The sequence below is a fragment of the Camellia sinensis genome, chromosome 14, assembly GCF_055761805.1.
Source record: "Camellia sinensis isolate YWXY chromosome 14, ASM5576180v1, whole genome shotgun sequence".
NCBI lineage: Eukaryota > Viridiplantae > Streptophyta > Magnoliopsida > Ericales > Theaceae > Camellia > Camellia sinensis.
In genome coordinates, this window is record NC_138974.1 from 81427187 (window position 1) to 81443597 (window position 16411).

Below are 16411 nucleotides of genomic sequence, written 5' to 3' on the forward strand. Positions count from 1 at the left end.
AATTACATGTTTGCAGTTATGACTGTTGCCATATGTTAGTACACATTTCTAACAAACTCCGCACCAAACATCACAAGTTGAGAAAACTATGCTCACAGTTTTTACATCATTTCACGTTCTTTTTTATGACTACCGACCTTGTAATGTAAGCTTCAATATTTTTATGAAATGTGTACTGTTAGTTGGCTGTTTATTTTTGTAGGACTCGTTGACGATGTTGGACAGCGAAGGGTTGTTATCAGCGGAGGAACAAAAACTTCTTCACTATGTATTTGACGATAGCAAAAATGAAATGTATTGTTTCATTTACTACTTGCAAATTTTAAATGACTGTCCACTGTGAAATAACTATCGTTCTAAGGATCATTTATTGCTTGTAGGGACATTGTTGTTTCCATGAATCTTCATGGACGGGCATGTGAAGTTGGCACCCGGCGTGACATGCGCACGCTCAAACCAGAGTCGTGGCTATCCGACACTGTAAGTGTTGGCTGCACAAATATGAATCTGCGTTTTTCAGTACCCCTGAACTCAGAAACCTTTCTAATCAACTTGCCTTGTGTCTTGCATACAATGTTCCAGCCAATCAACTTGGTGGTGGTGCAATTGACTAATCGACAGAGGGATTTACACAATGACGGGAGGCATACTGATTGGTTCTTTCTCGTATATCTGTCGGTAAGTAAGTGTTTAAAGCTACGTTGTGTATTGTGTATGACATATTTTGACAAATGTTTCCGTCAATGACCTTTATGCATTACACATACAGACTTTGATTCTAAATAAAGATATACAACCTCTGCACCATGAACATATCGTCACATCATTTTTCGAACATGACAGATACACTGGTACGATTGATGCATGCCAGAGGGTAATATTAATGTTCATCCCGTTATATTAAAAAGAAAATATGAAAGCCATTACATGTTTACATGGCCTCTAAACAAAGTCTGCCATTGTGTTTACGTGTAGATTTACATGCCTTTCAATTACAAAGGAGTGCATTGGTTGTGCGTTAAAATTGATATAGTGGACCGTGTAGCCTACCTATTCGACTCAGTCCCATCCAACCGATCGAACAAAAGGAAGCTAAATGCAGCTAAAATTTTGGTATGTCCTTCTGGTGCATTTCTGAATACTACAAAAAACTTGAACATCCTTTACGCAAACCAACTTCAACCTTGTGGAACAGGTTCAAACTATGCACGACTTGCTACAACTACACTTTGGAAATGATTTTGTTACAGACGTGCGTAGCTTCCACCGCTGCATGTTAGATGAGAGACCAGTACAACAACTGGACGAGTAATCCACAATCCCTCCCTCACATTAATGTCTATGCTGCATGACTGACTTAACGAACCTATTAAGTATTGACGACAACTTTAATGTGAAATTATTTTTGTAGCACGTTTGACTGTGGGATGTTCGTCATCAAATTCATGCAGCAACTTGATTTAAGCCCCGGTCCACACAAGGTACATTCTACCGCTTAATTTCCATTTGTCAATCAAATCCTTCCTCGTATGTCCTGCAATTTTAACTGATTTGTCTTATGATCTTTCTGTACAAAGTTCGCTCCCTCTATGCGTCGTTGTTGGTTGACATTGTTATGGATGTCAATAATGCAAAGATCGCAGAGTACCGGGAGTGCCGTCATATGAGCAATGCCATAAGCTAGGCCAGTGATGGGAATGGGCTGCCAATACACCAGTAATTTGGGTGGCAATAGGACTTAACTAATTTTTTATTCTTTGATTTCAATATGGATGTTAATTATGGCTCCCCAGTATTGTTTTTGCTGGACGATGTAAATATGGACCAACTGCAAAGTGCAAGTCAAATGTAAACATGGATCAAACATGTCGATGTGGCTGCTGACTTAGTACTATTTTCTTTACGCATGTTTCTTGTTCGGATGAATGCGACTGTAACTGTATATAATTTACGGTTGCTTTTGTTACCGAAGTTAATTTATAATTTAATTACAAAAAAGGAAAAATTAATTTTCAAAAATGAAAGAAACCACATTATGAATGAAAACTCAATACTCTTCGTAGGTAAGTTATATATCAGCCCATTAGCACATATGACTCCAGCCAAAACAAAACTTTCATGGCTTACAGGGAAGGTTAAAAAAAAAAAAAATCAAATCTACATATCTGCTGCATCATCAGCAGCGTCTTCTGAAGAGTTGTCCGTACTGTCTGATTGACTGTCCTCATCCATTGTCTTATCAGACTTCGCTTTGTCCGCCGCCAATTTGTCATCAGTCAGCCAATCAACGTTCTTCTTGATAACGCCGAATTGCCGCTCCAAACTTAACAACCGTGTGTCCATTTCATTCAGCCTTTCGTAGATAGCTTGCAACTGCTGGAATACAGGAGCAACATGAGCTTCAACAATAGCTTCAATCTTATTCGAATCGGACATTTTGTAGGAATATGTGTATGGTTTATTTTACTGACTACTTTTTTAAAGGAATGTACAGATTCATAATATTACACAACACTATGCTGTAAGTATTTGTAATATATGGTACATGACTTGTATGTTTACAGAAGACCTCATGCATTGTGATATACATTGTATTAATTTCTCAAACTGGCCGAATTCATCTTGCAAAAATTCGTTCCTTTTTGCATGCACCAAGTCATCCGTTCAGTACCCCTGATCGTCCATTATTTGGCATTTCCAACACACATGCATTGTACCTTCCATCAGTACTATTCCACTGTCATTGATTTCCACACCCACAGTTCATCATACATTCACATTCGTCATTTGTATTTGTGCCCCAACCCAATTACATGTCTACTCATCCATAAAGGTTAGCAAAATTGCTCTTATCAGATACATATGTCTTTCCAATTGCACCGAACCTATTAAATGAAATACCCGCAGTCATTAAGTTGCTTTTACGCAGTTTGGGTAGGTGTTGCCACCAAACAACAATAAGTGTGTTCACATCTTTAAACCTACCACCAACGTATTAATGATTACGGGTTTAAGGTAATTTAACATTTACAACCAACCACAAAAAAGTTTGCAACCAGTGTTGTTTCCTTTGCATTTGGGTTTGTTTTTGCGTCCATATATTCTTCGTGAACCTGCGAAAACAAAGTTGGACTCAATCAAGAACCTTCACACCTATAGATGCACACCACGGTAAATGTGGTCGTGGACAATCACTTGCAACGGCTGCCAGCTCCCGACCGAAGTCACCAGAATTGGATTATGCAGGTGGGTATATCGATTCCTTCGGTGATCGACGTTTCTTTGAAACAGGGTTCCCACTGTGGAGTTTTGAACCTCTACGGGATTACAACTGCACCCCAATACAAGATGCTTGCCTGGGGAAGTATTTTGGAATTCCAGTTTCACTGTTTGCCAAACGAGTTCAGTGTGAATACCACTGTCGACGTGCTTTTCTGAAGGTCACAAAAGCCCGATCGGTTGAAATGCAGCGGCAATTCCCTCATGTCAGCGAGTCCCAACTTAAGCATCGTTTGCAAAGCGAGGTTGATCAAATGACTCGTCGACTCATTAGGAACTCACGGATAGAGGACGCAAAGGCAGAGTCGAAGATATATGGATCGAACCCGGCATCTGCGATCAAGGCTATAATGGAGGATCCTGCACTGGTGTCGGACCCTGACCTTTCAGATTACTCAGACTCCGAGGTTGTTGATTTGAGCGAGGATTAGCAGACCTGGACATGTGTAAGACATAGTAAGCGTAGTCTTGTAAGATGGCATCGTCGTGCAAAAATAAACGACTTAGAAACTAACAGACCGTCATACTCTGCTAACCATTGCAACGGTGCATGCGTTAATGTCTTCATCATGTCCACTTTGTTGAAGGTATTTTTTTGGGTCACCGTCCTCGACTAAAAGCTGTCTTATGATTTTTGTTGGTACAATGACAAGGTAATTTTTTTGTAATGTCAATGACCGATATCAGAAACTATCATTAACCTATGTTTTGTTGATTACTTCATGTTTGTGAATCGTTCAATATGGACAATAAGGTTTAAGTGTCGGAATCATTGACTGGAATCACAAGCTGTAATTGCAAACAAAAATTGTGCACAACCAGCCAACAGTCTCATACACTCTTAACATCAATATAGGCACAAAATGTTTTGTTTTTTCAAACACAACGGTTGTGTGGAAGCATACCCCATGGGGTCAACCTGTGCATTAGCAATTTTTCTCCCATTGTGCATTGTTATGAACTTATCAGCTCCCCTTCAAACAAAAAAATATACAATAGACCATGCAGAAACAGAGTATTGATATTCATTAATGAAGAAGTCAGCACGATGGTGAAGAAATGTACCACGCATTCTATATCTGCTTTCAACTTGCTAACAGATAATAGTTGAGGCCACAGATAAATGACAAACAGATACTAGTTGACAGATAACAGATTTGCCAAATCTGTTAATTACAAACAAACCTGCAACACATAACAGAAGTTGTTCATTACAACCAAAATTCATGCACCCAGATAAGAGAACCTGCAACAGATAACAGGCCACAGATAAGTGACAATGCACCGACAAAATTCAGTCATCCACAAAGCATCCACAAAATTCATCCACATAGCATCCACAAAAATGAATCCACATACCATCCACAAAATTCGTCCACAGATCTGCCAAATAGCATCCACAAAGCTCTTACAATGACACCAACGTTTCTCAAAATTCATTACAGAATAACATTATAAGTTACATCATAATAACTTATAAAATTCATTCCGTACATTCATTCCATAATAAAATTCATTCCACAAAGCTATTAAGTAAGTTACATAAGTTACATCATAATAAAATTCATTCCATAAACATTACTTACATCATAAAGTACAATACAACAAAAACTGGTACAAACTTCCATTCAATTTCCCAAAATACAAAGAAGTACAAAAGTTATATGATCAAGTACAAAATGATAGAAGGGCTGTGCTACATCCCCTGAATTTGGGGCCCCTAATCCCCCGAAAAATCAGAACAAGGCAAAAAAAAAAAAAAAACATGCCCAAAACGACGTCGTTTTGGGCATTAGGGGGATTAGGGGGGCATTTTTAGGGGGACAAATCATTTGTCAATGATAGAAAATAGGAAAATGATTTGTCCCCCTAAAAATGCCCCCCCTAATCCCCCTAATGCCCAAAACGACGTCGTTTTGGGCAATTTTTATTTTTATTTTTTTTGAAATTTAGGGGGATTAGGGGGCCAAAAATTAAGGGGATGTAGCAAGGCCCTAGAAAATATAATGAAATACACCATCGCTTTGATAATATTTTCTATCCTTTCAAGCCTTCAACCATGGTCATTTCCCAAGTCATGAAGCCTCGTCCTTACATCGTTGAAGTGTTCTACTATTAAAGCATCACCAGCTCTAGTGTTGGAAGGGATTGTGGACATAACGCCTTCATCATCTTCAGCCACGAACTTGAAGTAATTGCAATGGGGAGTGGGAGTGGTACTCTACAATGCATGACAATCAGTTAGTTGAATACGACAAATATTACTGTGACTACTAAAGGATTAAAATTTCCAATACATACTTACATATTTTGATGGGAAAACAAAGCAGAAACGCCCTTCATTTCCATTCTTATTGTTCTGACAATATGTATGGCAGCGGTTTTTCCACAATTGCACAGCCTCGTTTGTAATCTTATGTTGCTAATGTTAGAAGAAGAAGCCATTTTTTAAATCTGCATACATGAGAAATTTGTAGTGCTCTGCTATGCTTCTGTTTGATGGGGTTAATAGCAGGTCTAGTTTAATTTGAGGGACAGAGTGTGTCTTTACTGAAAACATCTATTTGTTCAAACTGCCATGTTTAATAGCATTTGCACAGAAGTTACACAGACTAAACTGTTAATAGCATTTGAACAAACATCGCAGCTCAATGTACACACATAGCATTTTGAAACTGAACAAATACAGCAGTTTCAAACATAGCATTTGTGATTAATTACACACATGTTACACACATAGCATTTTCAATCTGAGCAAGCATGGCAGTTTTACAAACATATCAGTTCAATGTCAAGTAAATTATCAATCACACATGTTAAACAACTATTATCAACAAATCATACTGAAGTGAAATGATTAGGGGCAGATTGTTGGAGATTGTGATTTAGTAGTTATCAAACTGAAATAGTTATCAACAAATGACACATGCGATTTTCAACAAAGCACACTGAAATACTTATCAACAAATCAGTAATAGTTATGAACATTTAAGTTCAGTTTGATAATAGTTATCAATGTTGATAATAGTTAATTCAAGTCACGCAGCTAACACATTAGTTGATAGCAGTTCATTACAACAATTCATGCGTGATTGACAACAAATTCAGCAAAATCACATTATCAATCACACATTAAAAATTACACAACTATATGCATTCGTTCAACTAATTATCAATCTGCATAATCATACTATGTTCTGCAAAGATGTGATCCTTTCATTTTATGTTGGATCAGTTTCTGCGTATTCATACTACATTCTGCAAAATTTATACTTTAACTCTAAAAGGTAAATGCATAAATGTTCGTCACAATATGTGCCACACTTTTCAAGCATACCATTTATCTATCTGCATAACAGTAATTTTCAAATCTATTTTGTGAATCACAACCCTAACTTTTTGATTTCAGCGTTTGGAGGACGAACCTGGTTCATTTATGGCCTGAAAGCGCATGTTATCGTCAACAGATTCCTTCTCTACAGCCAATGGTGGTCGCGGTCGAGCTATGGTTCGTGAAGCAGAGAAAATGAGGGCTACAGCGGTGGGTTGGGTTTATGAGTGGGTGGCCGTCGGGAGTGGTCGCCAGTCAGGCTGGGTTCGGTGGAGGAGGAGTGAGTGTGACAGTGAGGGGGAGTGAGAATGAGATTGAGGTGTATACTCTGTATAACTTGTATAGCAGAGCGGGAAAACGAAAATTTATGTTTGGTTTGCATTTGGGAGACGAGTTTTAAAGAAAAAAATTTCTAAAAAATTGTTTGGTTTGAGTTTTTCTCAAAAAAATTTCAAAATCACTTTCTCTCTCTTACACATCAATCAATCACTTTTTCTCTCTCCTCTCTTCTTCCCAATCACTTTTTCTCTCACACACATCTACTCAAATTCTCCCAAAATATCAAATCATCCCAAACTTCCAAAAAAACAACTCTCCCAAAGTACACAACCAAACAAATAAAAAAAAATTTTAAACTCTCTCCCCAAATTTTTTTTCAAAAACAACTCTCCCAAAAACAAACCAAACAATCTTTATTTTAATTTTTAGTCCATAAGCCAAAAAATCACTAACAAAAGACAGTATGAATAAATATTGGGACCCCCTTTCCCTGTACGAGGATCCTCTCATTGCAAGCCCGTCCTTGCGCCCGTCCTTGCAGAGCCTTCGGGCCTACTTTTAGGCCCAATTTTGATAATCCGAACCGTTCATATTTATGATTTATTCAGTATATCATACCTGTAAAAAATCAAGTTGATCGGATATCAGAAAGCATATGTTCGGAAAACTGTTTATTAAATTCGTTAAAAAAATAGTTTTTAGTTTAATTTTTCGAGCACATACTTTCTGATATCCGATAAACTTGATTTTTTACAGGTATGATATACTGAATAAATCATAAAATATGAACGGTTCAGATTATCAAAATTGGGCCTAAAAGTAGGCCCGAAGGCCCTGCAAGGACGGGCGCAAGGAGGAGCCTGCAAAGAGAGGCTCCTGACCCATTTCGCCCCACCCCCTTTCTTTTCTGATTGGTCACTTTTTCTTTTTTTTTTTTCTTTTTTTTCTTCTCCTATAATCACCGCCCGCCATGTGTGTGTGGGGGGTGGTTGGGGTTGAAGTTCGAGGGGGCCTAAATCACTGCTAATTTATAAAAAGCAACAACTCATACCAAAATTGAATGATTTTATTTTCTCTATATTTTTTGCACATATTTTCGTAAAAACCCAAAAATTTGTCCCAAACATACTGGGTATGTTTGGTTTGAGTTTTACAAATGAGTTTTACCAAAAAAAAATTCCGAAAATTGTTTGGTTTGACATTTTTCTGCAAAAATTTGCAAAAATCACTTTCTCTGTTACACATCAATCAATCACTTTTTCTCTCTCATCTCTCACTCTCAATCACTTGTTCTCTCACACACATCTACTCAATTATCCCAAAATATCAAATCATTCCAAACTCCCAACAAAAAGTTGTCAGTCAAAATGTACAACCAAACAAACCAAAAAAAATTATAAACTGTCTCCCCAAAATGTTTTCCATAAACAAACCAAACAAGCCCACTAGTTTTTTGTACCTCATATTTTAGGCAAATAGCCAAGAAATTTCTAAATCAGGCCGTTCAATGTGTACAACTCGTCGAGTAGTATATGTCTATTAAAAATCATGGTCATCGGATATCGGTAACTATATGATCAAATCATTTTTGTATAAAAATAAGGGATGGTGTTATAGTTAACAGTTGAAAGAAAACTACTCCGATCAAATAACTTTCGATATTCGATCAACGTGATTTTCCATAGATATGCAGTACGCGACGAACTGTACACATTTAATGATTCAGATTCTCAAAACGGGTCCCCTGATTGCCCCCACGGGCCGAACAACACTACCCAATGCAATGCCCAATATTTGTGTATTCAGAATACGTTGGGATTATGATACCCTCGATTTGTTATATAGATTTGTTGGTTTGGCCCCTGCTATCCTGTGTAATGTACTTACTGTACTTCCTTAGTAATTAATTTGCTGTCTCAGTTTGTTTGTACTTATACGATCGATATGTCCAGCCCTGAACGAAAATAACTTACGACTCGGTTCGCATGTAACAGTTTTGTTATAATTCAATCGCTAATATGTCGACTACTTATTACTGTGAAGACGTATTTTGTTATAATTCTAGCGCTAATATTCTAGTTGCATCCACAATGGATGTGTTATTGTATTTGTTACTGTCAGCTGTTAATTTTTGGCGAACGAAGTTTCTTGTAATCCACCAGCCTATTAGTCACGCAATACATTGTCCGTTGACCAGTCGGTTCGAAATTTTACCCTTTACGAAATTTTATTCATCGGCCTGCATGAAATTTTAATTTTAATTTCTAGCCCGAAAATTTAACTTAGCATTACCCTACCTTACGCTACGCCTCGTTTGTGAAAAATAAACAAAAACTAAAAAAATCAGCAAAAATAATTAATAACATAAATTGGCACGTCAAACATATAATCAGTGCAAATTTCCTGTCACAAACATCATATCCAAGTACAACAAAATCTATTACTTTGAAAACACAAAAAATTAAATTTAAAAAATATAAAAATACTAAAATAACATAAAAATAGCAACTTCCTAACCATCTTTTAGGGCTGGTTTGGCATGTTTACAAAAAGCCAAAAGTCAAAAAGTCACTATTTTGACTTGAATCACATTATTTTAAGTCACATCACCTCTCACACACATCATTTCAACCCCCAACCCAAACGGAACCCATATTTCACAAAAAGTGAAAAAGTACATTTATTTATATTTAAAAAGTGAGGAAAAAAATTGGACTAAAAAAGTGCAATTTTTGTCTTTGTGGATGAAAAAAATGAGGAAAAAAATATGGATGTTTGGGTTAATTTTTTGACTTTTATGAAAAAATGTATATTACAAAATTGTATAAATTAATGTGCAAGGAAAAATTAGAATTCGGAGTTGTGTAGCTGTAATTTTTGACTTTTTGTGAATAGTAATAACTTTTGACTTTTTGGTTTTTTTTCCCAAGTTGCCAAACTTGGCCTTAATATGTAGTGTCACGTACGTTTCCGTTTCCCTCCCAAATTTGGAACAAAAACCAAAGTCGCCAGACAGCGCTTTTGAAATCCCACAGATGCAGTACTTTTCATGATGACCCACATGCCGTAGCCTTTCTAATCTCACCAACTCATTTCCATTTCCCACATACAAATTTCGGCAACTTTGCTGTCCCTCATTCTCTCTCCATTTCGGTTTTGCTGTCCACCTCCAGTAACACACTCTCTCTCTGTCTCTCCATTTTGACTGCGCCAGGTCGCCGACGGTAACAGTCACCATTTTCTCGGGCATGTGTGAGTCTGTCTATTTTTTATTTCGGAGCACATTATTATTATGACCTACTGTGTTCCACTCGCACGACATTACCATTTCTCAACTATTAAACTGTTCCTCCTTAGGTCATTGAAACCATACGTACGATTAGGTATACAAACTACACGGGTGACAAACTGATATTGCCATTGAGGAGTTCCAAAGTGACAAACGGTCTTCGTTGAGCAGTGTAGTCAGGTTTTTATTTCTCTGTATGAAGGTAAGTTGCGTATGGGTGCTGTTGGGTTGAATGTCCGATGTGGCCCTGTTCCAAGTGTGCGCATTGGTTGTTGATTCTGGCTTGAAGTCGTAAATACTGTAAAACGAGTACAACATATGGCCAATTAATTTTCGTAAAACAGTGGCATGCCATATCTGCATAAATTCACGACAACATATCGTACTTGAAAATAAACGAAAAGTACCACTCGTACAATGCACGTATGACTCAATGGTCCGTTGATTGTAAGTTGTTAACAGTCAATTTCGTTTTGTTACAATTTGGGAGTAACGTTCTTTCTGCATCCTTATGAATATTGCATGAAATTATTTGCAGGAATTATCGTAATTGGATATGGGCGACATGTCAGACAATGCGAAGCAACTGTGAGTTTATGTCGTTCAGTATTTGATACAGTTAGGTTTGCAAGGTTATGTTTCTTGTACCTACTAAATACCACGGTCTGTTCGTGTATGGCATATTGTACCGTTATGTACTGCCATCAGGAGGTTATGCGATTTGAGGTTATGTTCGTGTAATGGATTAAAACTGTGTCGATTTCTTACCAGAATATGTGCACATACGGCACATGTCGCGTATTCTGCGGAGAGAATTTGTGAAATCCATAATTCACTGAGTTATACTAAACCACTTCAGTTCATAATTTTCGATGACAACAGAAAACGACGTTACCAATTTCACGAAAATGGCACAACTTTTGAAATGGGAAGGCAAGATTGACTAACTTTAAAGTTAACTGACGAAGATGATAGAATGCACAAAACGTACATACCACCGATGTAATTTGGCCTTGAACAAAATTTCATTTACTCTGATATTTGTTACAGGCAAAGGAAAACATTGAAGGCAAGTGGCAAAGGTTCACGAATGAAAAGGGTTGACATTACCGAGCCCCCTCGTCGAAAGCAGCCACTTGGGCCATTTATTTTTTACAGGTTCGATCCGTGTCCTTCAAAGCGGCTCACAGTACGAATCCCTCTTGTCAGAAATGTGTGACAGTATTTTTGCACAATTCTGCATTACATATTTTGAACTCATAGCTTGCGCCTGTGCAGATTTCAGTTTGTACTTACAAGAAATTAAGATTTTAGAGACCAAAAGTAAGGGCCAAAATAATTTGGACCATTTATAATTGTTGTTGCAGAAATGATGTGGTTATTATATTTTTAGCAACCAAAATTGGACATTACGGATGCATTATTATGTAGTTGGGACCAAATTTGTTTGTGTCACAAATTGTGTACATATATGTATATATATCCATCCATATCTAACATATACTTGCGCCGAAATTGACAATGGTTGCAGCCAGCAACAATTCAAGGAAATACGAGAAGCAGACAACCCCGGACCGAATATGGTTAGTGTGCAGACATGTAGTAAGTAGAGTACCGTGATGGAAACACGTGACTGCTGTGATAGCAAAGTATGGACTTCTATTCCATGCGCACACCAGTCATGTGCTTCTATTGTGTCGCATTCAGCGATTTCCAGCAGTCATAGACGCCATATTGCATGTTCTTATAAACTCCGATTATTTGTAAAATTCCATGTCCATTTTTATTTCAACTGTGTGCGAAATAGTAATTTGTATGTGCAAACATATGTAAATACCAGAAAATGTGCACACATTGCGAGTGATACAACTTTTGGTGATAATTATTTTGGACTTACAGCTCCTATTTGTCCTATATGTGCGCCACGTTGGTGTAACACTTACAGAGCCGAAAGGATATTGGGGAAAGGTGGAAGGAACTCCCCTGTGATGAGAAGAAGAGGTTTCAGGACATGGCTAAGGCAAGTGCCAAGGAACTGGGCGAAGAAGTTGCAAAGAAATCTACAAAGGTACTTACGTGCTTAGTGTTTTCGTAACTGCATTTGGGGAGGACCTGCTATCGACACAATGTTGGTTAATTTTTTGTATTAATGTTCACGTTAATAACATTGCAGAGTAAAATGCAAGTCCGCATATCATTGAAGACAATTGTTGATATCGTGAACCGGTGTAACGAAGCACAAAAGCAGGCAGTCATTGATATTGGGTTCGGTGGCCTCCTCGGGTTAAAGTGTACCCGTATAGATCACAACATGTGCCAATGGTTGGTACAAAACTTCGATCCCAACGCGTGTTCGTTAACTGTTCATGGCCGTCACCTGAGGCTCACCTGTGAGGAAGTGCATGTCTTATTGGGTATACGGTCAGAAGGCAATGACGTGCAGTTCACTGGTTCAATAGACGCATATCCCAATATCTACGAAGAGGTTGGAGCTGTTAAGGGAATCATTCCTTTGAATCAGTTGAGAGTTTATCTGACTGAGAGTGATGGTGCGGATGACGAGTTTCGGCGGAAGTTTGCGCTGTACGTGTTGGGGGCCATGTTGTGTCCTACCACAATGACCGCGTTGAGCCTGTTGTTCGTTCATGCCGTGAAGGACGTGACCGGTATGGAGGCATGTAATTAGGTAAAGGTGACACTGCAATTCCTTGTCAAAGGTGTTCGGAAGTATAAGATGAAGGTTCAGCGCGAGGCAACTAGATGTGTTTTCCTTCTAATGGTAACGTAATCGACCGTTGTTTGTTTGTACCATGCCAATTACATATTTCATCCATTGCTGTGCATATGGTTCAATAAAATGGCAGTCGTTGCAAAATACAAACTTACCTGTTATTGAACAGCATGACAAATATACCTGTACGGGCCACATTTTTTGTAACCACGAAAAGCTTATCTTTTTAACCAGAAAGCTGCATGGGGATTCTGTCATCGAGACACATAAACACATACATATGATTGTGTTGTAAGTTGTATGCATTGTTAGCGAATACGGATTATTTTGCTCGGAAGTGTATAGTAAATATCTTTTCCCCCTTATAATGCAGCTATTTTACTTGTATCGTTTTGCCCCTCCCTGTAAGAGTACGTCGGCTACTACACACTCTATCCCTCGGCTAAATGATTGGGGTGATGCCGAAATACGGGAGACGAGACGACGTATGGGAAGGAAGCAAATGTTGCAGCAACATGAGGTAATCAACCCATTCGTTCTGCACATTTGACAGCATTGCCCCACCTGTGTTATGGATAACAGTGACAGACAGAATTTGTGTTCCTATGACTAGGTGACAAGCAGTGACAAACAGTGACCCATTCCTTAGCATACGTCATATTTTCAATTTGTCCCTCCCTATTTACTCTGAAATACTCGAACTTTTAGGGGAAAACATGAAGTTTCCATGTGGACGATGTTGTAGCCTTACAAATTCAATTTTATGTACTACTTCCGTTACGAAATGAATTTTGGTTAAGCCCTGAAGTCAGATTTTTGGAAAAGCTTGAAGATTTTGGTTTTTTAACCTTATAAAAAGGTCAAAACATTGTCGTTCAGTTATTGTTAGTTAGTTTGTAATTGAAAGTTTCTCTTTGTTTATGTAATTGGGAAAAGGTAAAGTAGTAAACATGGGATCGACTGTGAAGTTTTTATCCACACCAGATGAGCATCGTTTACAACAAATTTTTTTTTCATTTCAGACAAATGGAGTAATTAATTTTTATTAGATATATTTAATATGTAAAGTGTGTACACATATGTTGTGTGCAACTTAAGAAAGCAGACCGAAACTTTACGATTCACAGTTGAGATTGATTAACGATTCAGTGGATTACCATTTTCATTTATGATTTGAATCCCGATTTGACAACTATGTTAGGTGGAGTTTCATCCAACAAAAGTGGAAAGCAACGACATTGATGACGCAATTGACACACACCATGTCAATAACAAACAGAAACCACGGATTGATGATGTTCGTTTCAGCAAGGTTGAGACCGACATTGGTGAACTAAAGGAAACCATGAAGCAAGTGCTTCACAGCAATGCGGAAACAAGGGACATGTTGCTCAATTTTCGAGGGAAGGAAGCTGTTGACAATGCAAAGGTAAGCAAAAGCAATCAGTACACATGCTTCACACAGTTCATAGAGGTTACTTGAAGGTGAAATATCGTAGTAAGTTAATGTATGTGTTTGTGTGATTAGGTGGAGTCGACTGAAAGAAATTGTAACATTAACATATCCTCCAGCATTGGTGAACTGAAAAGAATGCTGAACGAATTGGTTGCAGCTATATTGTCTGGGAAACAACCGTTTACTGAACAGACACATATTGCTGAAATGAAGCAAATGATGCAGCAAGTGCTGGCAGGTTTATCGGAAACAACACAATTGCTTCGCTAAGAGGAAAAGGGTGTTGACCCCACCATGGGAGTCGAGTTGCATGATAGCGGCGTGGTCTTCCCAAATTATTATGGTAGCCTAAATGAGGGTAATGTTCAAGATTTATAGGGGGTGGATTGGAAGGACAATTATGTGAATGGAATGTTGTCCAATGAGATAATTGATATGCACGTTGGACAGTTGCGTACCATCCAAGAAGTTGGGGACATGCACAACAACCGTGGCCTTGCGTTGGAGGAAACATACGCAAGCGAAGAAAGCAAATCTCTTTCGGTTCAGTTTCTGGCCATGAAGAACGTTGCAAAACAGAGTTTATCTTCCTTTGATGATTTGTAAACCTTGCCACCAATGCGAGGAGAAGTAGACAATGTGCATCCTTCTGCTGGTAAGGTTGCCCAAACATTGGGAGCGGGACAAATTGTAACAGGCACACGAAAGGGAAGAGGAAGAGGAAGAGGTGTTGAAACGATAGACGTAGGGGATATGCATTCGTGCAACGATAGCAAAATAAGTACTCGACTTACTGCCGAAAAATTCCCAAGTCGCCACATCACTTCACCTTTCGTATGTTTCATTACCAATTGATGCCGACAGCATTACTGATCTTAATAGAACCATTATTTGTGTTGTATTTTAATATTTGTCATTCTAGTGCAAGTTTGCAGTAACAAATGTTGTACAATTGTCTTACAGATTTCGGACAAAGTCCTGTCCAAACTGCACAGGTTGGATAAACGGTTCCGTTCAGAGGTTAGACATCGCTTCACCAATTTTAGATGCATAAGGATGTGTTATGTACTTTGCAAATTAAATTTCTGAACAGTGGTGAGTTAGTTAATTGTTTATATTAATAGGAGGAGCTGATGTTACTTGATTGTTTATATTGATAGAAGGACTTGATAACACTGGAGAGCATAAAGGTTTTATCAACGGTCGAACACGAAGTTGTTGACTCTGTACTTCACAACAGAAACAATGAAAGGTACGGATGAGTTTAGTACTCGCAATTAACCTGTTCCGTAGTATTTGTGAAATAAGTTTGAATTCCACCTTTTTCATGTGTCGTGCTATGTTTATTTGATTCTTGTAGGTATCAGTTCTTTAATTTTTCATTCTCTATGATTTTGATGGGTTTATGATGGGTTTATCCATGTTGTATGTAGGATTTTCTTTGAATTTAATGCAGTGGGCTACGGAAAGATCAGTGGCTAAATTTCCTGTCTGAAGTTTTCTTCTTTTGGTCTTATCCTGCACACATGTACCTATTGGGAAAATTGCAAACCACTGATATTTTCACAAAAATATTTACAAATTCATGGAAACCTTTATAATTTTAATTATGAAACTTAATAAAGTTTACCAATGATTTGCAAATTTTTTTGAAAACTTATAATGAAGTGCAATTTTCCCTAGCTATTTTCTTCTATTCTGCTTACATTTTCCATTTTGATCATTTTGGGATATTGTTGGCTCCAGTTTGTAAAAAACGTGTTTCTTTTTTTTTAACTTGCTGACCTGTAAATGAGCATTTCAATTTTCACATATTATTTTAGCAAATACTATTGGACATGTCATAAGTTGTAATATCTAAAACTTTGTCTTTTCATTTTGTTTTTTAAAAACTTAAAACTAATCTTCATTGGATTGGAGCCTAGTAGAATCAGGAATATCTGCCATAGTTGTACAACAGAAAAAACTAATCTTATGTTGTAGAGTTAAGCCAGATACGTTTAAGTTTTACTAGGCTGTAGGTTGCTTTTTACTGGTTGATGTATA